Genomic DNA, 8,113 nt, shown 5'->3' on the forward strand with positions numbered 1-8,113 from the left:
TCATAACCAAAAGTTTACAATAATTATTCACGTGTCCAAACTGGTAAAAATAAATTACAGAGTTTTTGATGAATGGTGTTAAATAGAAATCTCCTATGCAGAAAGCTTCTAAACAATGTATATAGCCACTCAGCTGTCCATCAAGGATGTGAAGCTAACCCCTCTCTCCTCAAGTGTGGCTTCTGCATTATGACTTCCTCCTACATAAGACACACAGGATGGACATGGGAAAAAAATAACCTCACTGTGGGAAAACCTGACAAACACTACTTCAGCTAGGCGACCAAAATTAAGAATATAAGTGAGAAGTTCCCTTAAGAGCCTGTCCTCTTGATATATAGTGAAGAGGAAGCCCTTCACCTCTGTGGTCTGCTTTTTCAAAGCCAAGTCTAACCACAACAAAACCACCGAGCAAATCCCAGCGCCCGGCAGTCTATACAATACCTGAGCAGCCCTCCTCCACGCTGTCAAGGTCATGGAAACAAGGAGAGTCTGAGCAACTGTCAGAGCCCAGAAGAGTCTAAACAGACATGATGACCGCATGTCCTCTCAGATCCTGTAACAAGGAAAGGTATAACAAAGGGAACGTGAATAGGGACTTCAGTTAATAGTAAAGTATGAGTATTTGTTCATTATTTGTCATGATGCTGTAGAAAATTAGACAGGAAAAATTAAACGTCAAATAAGAGAAACCTACTGTAACGAACTGGAAATCTAGAGGAAAAGGGGGATTTTTTATAAAAACACATTACCCAAATGGACCCTAAATTAAGGAAAAAACAAAAAGGCCAATTAACCACTGAGGAACCTCTTCCCCTACTGGCTATCCTATCACTGTTCCAGGCTTTCCCTCTCCCGGGACAGGGAAGGAGCAGGGACAGAGCTGTTTGCCAGCTCCCCTAGTTTATGACCCCACCCAGTGTCTTCACCTACCCCAGCCACGCCTACCCAGTGAGGACACCTGAGGAAGGGTCAGGGATTATTGACTCAGATGTATCAACCAGGACTTTTTCTTTTCCCAGCGACTGGACACACTTACGGAAGTAAAATAAATTAGTATTTATTGTAAGGCTAGAAATACATTAATACTTGCAAGTGGCAAGTTGAAGAATGGGTTTGGACCTGGCAGGTCCAGGGGCTCACACTGTCTCAGTGTGACCTTGCTTCTCTGCAAACTTTTGTCCCCCTCAGTGCCTTTGGGGGACCCCATTCACAGGCACAGGCTCTCTCACTGCCTTTGGGCCAACAGCAGTTCTAGGCTGACAACCACTCACCATCCATTTTCCGAGAAAGAGTTTCTCCTTTTCTTGGATTCCAAGAAAGTCATGGTTTTAAATACCTTTGGTCTGGCTTGGGTTGCATTCTCATCCTTGACCCATCACCAGAAGATGGAAAATGGGACTGGCTAGATGTGGGTTGTAAACCTATCTTCGAGCTGGGTGGAACATGGGGTCATCCTTCTGCAACTCTTTGGACTGGAAGCAGGTGAGATTTAATTCCCAAAGGAAAACTGAGGCACTTGGGCCTGAGAACAGATGCTGGCTGGGAGAAAGCAACAGATTCTATGTCAATGACAGCTCACTGCACAGCACAGAATCTGACACAAAAGAAAGAAAGGGGTTCACTTAGGGTCAGGGGCTGCAGCAACTCATCCAGTGCTCTTACTGTCCCTCCCAAGACTGCAAGTTCTTTCACTTGCTGAAAAGTCAGGATCATTGGTGGTGGTAAACTCAAGTCTCTTTCCTTGGGCATCAGGTCCTCACATCTCAGAGGCTGGCCCAGAACAGCCCATGTGCCGTCAGAAGACACACACAACTCATTCCTGCCCCTGAGAGGTGGGAGCCCTGAGTTATGCCATCTCCCTGGCCATATTAATTGCCCATCCCTGAAAAACAATACTGCTCCTTTTCCAGTTTCTTCTCTCTCCTTTACTAAGAGGAAGAAACCAAATGCTAGGGTGGTAAGGAAACTCTTGTGCAATGAAGTAACGGGAGGCTCAAGAATTATTCCATGCCATGGAACCCATAGTTGGCAGGCTTTCCAGAGGCCACATGGATGCATATGGCTCTCCAAGACAATGGCAGTGGCAGTGTGAACCTCACACTGGGAGGTCCAGTTGCTCCCATATCTTTGATTCTTAATGAATATGCATGTCAAAAGTTAGTAACGACTGAAAGGACAGAGGATTGCAGGGCCATGGTCTGCTGTATGGGTGTTGTGTCAGGGCCACACTCCAATGTCTAGAGGATTATTACCTCTCTTGGCAGCCTGTGAGGCCGTGAGCGGGAGGCCTTTTTCTCAGCCACATGCATGTTGGTGGTTGAAACTTCTCAAAGGAATGTCTACACTGCCCAGGTACCTCTTGAATTGCCCAGCATCATGGTCAGCTCTGTAACTGTACATGAGGGCCTGACAATGCCCAGGTTGGACTGAGCTAGAGGACCGCAGATGCCTGCCTGGATAGTCAGAGGTCGAGGGCTGTCCTGCCTGAGACTTGATCATCTATTCGTGCCCACTCAGATGGGACAAAGGATGCCTCCAGTGCCAGGAGGGGCCCAGCAGCCCTCAAGAAGGCAGCATCTGGGGGCTGGCAGGTCACTGCACCCAGTCCTGTATAAATCCACACATGTCCACTGAGTGCCCTCCAGTCTGGGCTGTACTGGAACCTGGGGCTGCCCAGGCACAGTAGGGCCAGCATCACCCTTCCCAGGTAGGAGGGCAGCAGGAAACCATGCATGACTTCTGACACCCTCCCCAATCCTTGACAGAGGTTGAGGTGGATAAGAAACAGTCCAAGACAAGAACAGACATTTCATTCTTCTCTCAGAGCCCAGGACTGGGGGAAGGGAGGCCAGAAAAACAGTTCTTCACCTCAGCTCCCTGACTCCTGTTTGACCCTGGGCAAGTCCTATCCATTCTGGAGGCTTCAGAGAGAAGGAGAGGGGAGGGCAATGAGGGCCAATTGTGTTTAAACCTAACTCTAACCTTTACCCTAAGAACCCTAACCTCCAACCGTAACCCCCTAACAACCCTAGCCCCAGACCCCTAGACCCTCGCCACTGACCCCTAAACTCTAATCCCTGATCCTTTAACCACAACCCTCTACCATGACTCTCCAACAATGACCCATAACCCTAAACCGTGACCGCTGAACCCTCACACTGACTCAGCCCCAGGCCTAAAGCCTGGCCTAGTGGGTACCGAGAAAGGACCCTATGAACTCTCAAATAAACCAAGGAATTAAATCTTCCCGACCACGAATTTAGCAATGGTTTCTTAGATTTGACAGTAAAGCATAGGAAATGGAAGAAAAAAATAGATACATTGGATTTCCTCAAAATTACAAACCTTTGTGCATCAAAAGAGGCTATCCAGAAAGTAAAACGAGAGCCCACAGAATGGAAGACAATATTGGCACATTATATATCTGATAAGACTCTTTACCTAGAATATACCCGGGACTTTTCCAACTCATCAACAAAAGACAAACAGTACAATTTTTGAAACAGACAAATAACTTGCATGGACTGCTCTCCAGGCAAGACATACAAATGGTCAACAAGGACATGAAAAGATGGCAAATGTCAGGAGTCATGATGAAAATGCAAATTAAAGCCACAGTGTGATGCCCCTTCACACACAGTAGAATAAAAATAAATTTTCAAATAAATTTTAAAATATGTAAATAAAAATAACAAATGTTGGCAACAATGCAGAGAAATTGGAACCCTTAAAAGTTACTTGTGGGGCTTCCCTGGTGGCGCAGTGGTTGGGAGTCCGCCTGCTGATGCAGGGGACGCGGGTTCGTGCCCCGGTCCAGGAAGATCCCACATGCTGCGGAGCGGCTGGGCCCGTGAGCCATGGCCGCTGAGCCTGCGCATCCGGAGCCTGTGCTCCGCAACGGGAGAGGCCACAACAGTGAGAGGCCCGCGTACCGCAAAAAAAAAAAAAAAAAAAAAAAAGTTACTTGTGGATATGTACAATGGTGCAGTCTGTGTGCACAAACCTTTAGCATTTACTCAAAAATATAATTACCATGTGGTTCAACAACTCCACTCCTAGATATATACCAAAAAAATGGAGAACAGGCATTGAAACAAAAATTTGTACACCAGTTATTCATAGCAGCACTGTTCACAATAGCCCAGGGTAGAAAAGATTTAAATGTCCATCAGCAGGTAAATGGATAAGCAAAATAAGGTAGATCCAGAAGCTGCATTATTCTGTCATATAAAGGAATAAAGTAAGATTATACAGCCGCTGTGGAAAACTGTATGGTGGCTCCTCAGAAACATGGAAAACGTATGATCCCTTGATTCCACTCCAGGGTGTACACCCAGAATATTAGAAAGCACGGACTGGAACAGATATCTGTACCCCATATTCACAGCAACACTATTCACAATAGCCAAAAGGTGGAAGCAACACAACACATCCTTCAACAGATGAATGGATAAGTACAGTGTAGTATATACGCAATGGAATATGATTCAACCTTTAAAACTAAGGTAATTCTCACACATGCTACAATGTGGATGAACCTTGAAGTCATTATGCTAAGTGAAACCAGCCAGACACGAAAAGGACAAACGTTCTATGAGTCCACTAGTATGAGGTATGCAGATAAGTCAAATCCAAAAACAAAGTAGAATAAGGTTGCCAGGGGTTGAGGGGAGTTAGTGTTTAATGGCTACGGTTTCACATGGGGAAAATAAAGTTCTGGAGGTGGATGGTGAGGATATTTTTACAACAATGTGAATGTACTTAAGGCCATAGAACTGTATACTTACAAATGGTTGAAATGGGGCTTTCCTCGTGGCACAGTGGTTAAGAATCCGCCTGCCAATTGCAGGACACACGGGTTCAAGCGCTGGTCCTGGAAGATCCTGCATGCCGCAGAGCAACTAAGCTCGTGAGCCACAACTATTGAGCCCTCGTGCCACAACTACTGAAACCCGTGCGCCTAGAGCCCGTGCTCCGTAACGAGAGAAGCCACCGCAATGAGGAGCCTGCACACGAGAATGAAGAGTAGCCCCCGCTGGCCGCAATTAGAGAAAGCCTGCGTGCAGCAGCAAAGACCCGACACAGCCAAGAAATAGAAAATAAAATAAAATAAGTTTTTTAAAAAGCTTGTAAAAAATGGTTTAAATGGTACATGTTATGTGTTTTTAACCACAATGGAAAAAATGAATGAAATAGTGATCAATGTTACAATGCGGATAAACAGAGAAAACATCCCAAGTGAAAGAAGCCATACAGAAAACCACCCAGATCATGCTCATCTTGTACACTTTCAATCCAGCAAGGTTTTTAAAGTGAGGGAAAGCCCCACTGATGGTTCCAAGAAGAGAAAACTGGATTTGAGTAGAAAAATACATTTCCACAAAGCTGGGGCAGCTGGTGAAAGTTGAAGCGGGTCTGTGGATAGGATTATAATGTGGAAACCATAATTATTCCTCATTATGGGGTTATGTGCTGGTTCCCTGGGAGAGTGGCCCTCCCACTCTCACAGGGTAAAACACACTGGAGTATTTTGTGAAGGTGGAAAACTTTATACTGCTATTTAAAGTTTTTTATACACTTGAAATTTACTAGAAAATAAAGTACTTATCAAAACAACCATGTCATACGATGCCAGAAATACAGACCTCAAACTCAGTTATAGAGGCCGAGCCCTACCCAGATCCAGTTCACCCACTGTGGGGATGCTAACCACCCTTGTAGGGGTCCACATACCACAAGAGGCACCATGGGAAGATTATATTGGGAGCCACTATGCCTTGGGTGCTGTGGATGACCTGGATGTAGATGAAACAGTGGGATTTCTGAATTCTAGTTTTCCACATTCAACCACCAAATAACTGTTACATGTAAAAAATGAATTCAGTAAAGCTGCAGGATACAAAAAAAAAAAGAAAAATCAATACACAAAAATCATTTGTGATTCTATACACTGATAATGAACCATCAGAAAAAGAATTAAAAAAAAAAAATCCCGGGCTTCCCTGGTGGCGCAGTGGTTGAGAGTCCGCCTTCCAATGCAGGGGACACGGGTTCGTGTCCTGGACCGGGAAGATCCCACGTGCCGCGGAGCAGCTGGGCCCGTGAGCCATGGCTGCTGAGCCTGCGCGTCTGGAGCCTGTGCTCCGCAACGGGAGAGGCCACAACAGTGAGAGGCCTGCGTACCGCAAAAACAAAATAAAATAAAAAAGAAAGAAAGAAAGAAAAAAAAAACTACCCCAATATAACTTATAAATATGAATGTAAAAATCTATCACAAAATAATAGCAACATGAAACCAACAGAACTTTAAATGGATAATGCCATAAGCAAGTATCTCTACACCAGAAGTTTCAGGTTGCTCAACATATTAAAAGTAAGCCATGTATTAAAGCACAATAATATCATATCAATTAATGCAAAAAAACTACAGTGAAAATCCAGTGTTATTTCATGACAAACACTCAAGAAAGCAGGACTAAAAGGAAATTTGTTCAATATGGAAAAGAGTGGTACAAAAAGCCACAGCAAACATCATGCTCAATGCTGAAGACTGAAAGATTTCCTCCTGAAATCAGGAGCAAGGCCAGGAAGCTGGCCTCCATCACCGTTACTCAGTGGTGACTGGAAGTTCTACCCAGACTCTTGAGGAAAAAATGAAAGGCATCCGTGGGTGAATGGAAAAATTAAAACTGTGTCTCTTCACAGAACATAGGTCACATCATCTTAAATATAAAACTACCTATAATCAGCAAAGAAATTATTTGAGCTAATCAACTAATTAAGCAAAGTTATAGAACAAAATATCAATTCATGAAAATCTGTCTTATATGTATACGCTAGCAAAAAATAATCTGAAAAAGAATTTATGAAAACAATTCCGTTTTAAATAATGTCAACATCAATATTTAGGAGTATATTTAATCAAGGTACAAGACTTGTTTTATGTATGTATGTATGTATTTATGTATTTTATGTATGTATGTATGTATTTATGTTTTATGTATGTAATGTTGTATGTTTGAAATTACTGGAAAGTAAATTACTTTTCAAAACATCATGTATGTCAATAGCACGCCAGAAAAGCAGAGAAAACATCAAACTTCCATATAGAAGCCAAGCTTTACCCAGATCCAGTTCACCCAAAGTCCACATATCATTTAGAGGCACTGGGGAAGGTTATATTAGGAGCCACTGTCCTCCGTGTTGTGGACGACCTGGATACGGCAGAAACAGTGGGATTTTTGAATTCCAATTTTCCACTTCATTCCACAAAAAAGCTATTAGAACTAATAAATGAATTCAGTAAAGTTGCAAAATCAATACACAGAAATCAGTTGCATTTCTAAACACTAATAATGAACCATCAGAAAGAGAAAGAAGGCAACCCTATTTACAACTGCATCAAAAAGAACAAAATACCTGGGAATAAAGTTAACCAAGGATGTGAAAGACCTGCACACTGAAAAGTTTAAGACATTGATGGAGAAATTGAAAAACACACCAATAAATGGAAAGACATCCTGTACTCAGGGGACGGAACAATTAATATTGTTAAAATACCCATTCTACCCAAAGCAATGGACACAGTGAATGCAACCCCTCCCAAAATTCCATGGTATTTTCCCCCAAAAGAGAGCAAATCCTCCTAGTATCTGTGTGGAGCCACAAAGGACCCCAAATAGCCAAAGCGACCCTGAGAAAAGAGAACAGGCTGGAGGCGTCTCCCTCCCTGACTTCACACTTCGTCACGAAGCTACAGTCCCCAAACCAGCGCGGAACTGGCTCAAAACAGGCGCAGGGACCAGAGGGACGGGACGGAGAGCCAGAATTCAGCCCCCACGGACGGGGTCAGTTAATTCATGACACAGGGACCAAGGACACACCACGGAGCACGACACTCCCCACAATAAATGGTGCTGGGAAAACTGGACACCCCATAACTCATGCTGGCTACCCTGCACACAAACCTGACCAAAAGCCCAGCTTTGCACACCGAGCCCTTCCTCGGTCACATGAAGACGGACCCCCTCGGCCGTCAGTCGCCCCCAAGAAGCTTCTCCCCACTTTTCCTCACTGTCTCCTCACCTTTCCCTCAGGCATCACCTGGGTC

Source organism: Leucopleurus acutus (assembly GCF_964270905.1).
Source record: "Leucopleurus acutus genome assembly, chromosome: 4".
Classification (NCBI taxonomy): Eukaryota; Metazoa; Chordata; class Mammalia; order Artiodactyla; family Delphinidae; genus Leucopleurus; species Leucopleurus acutus.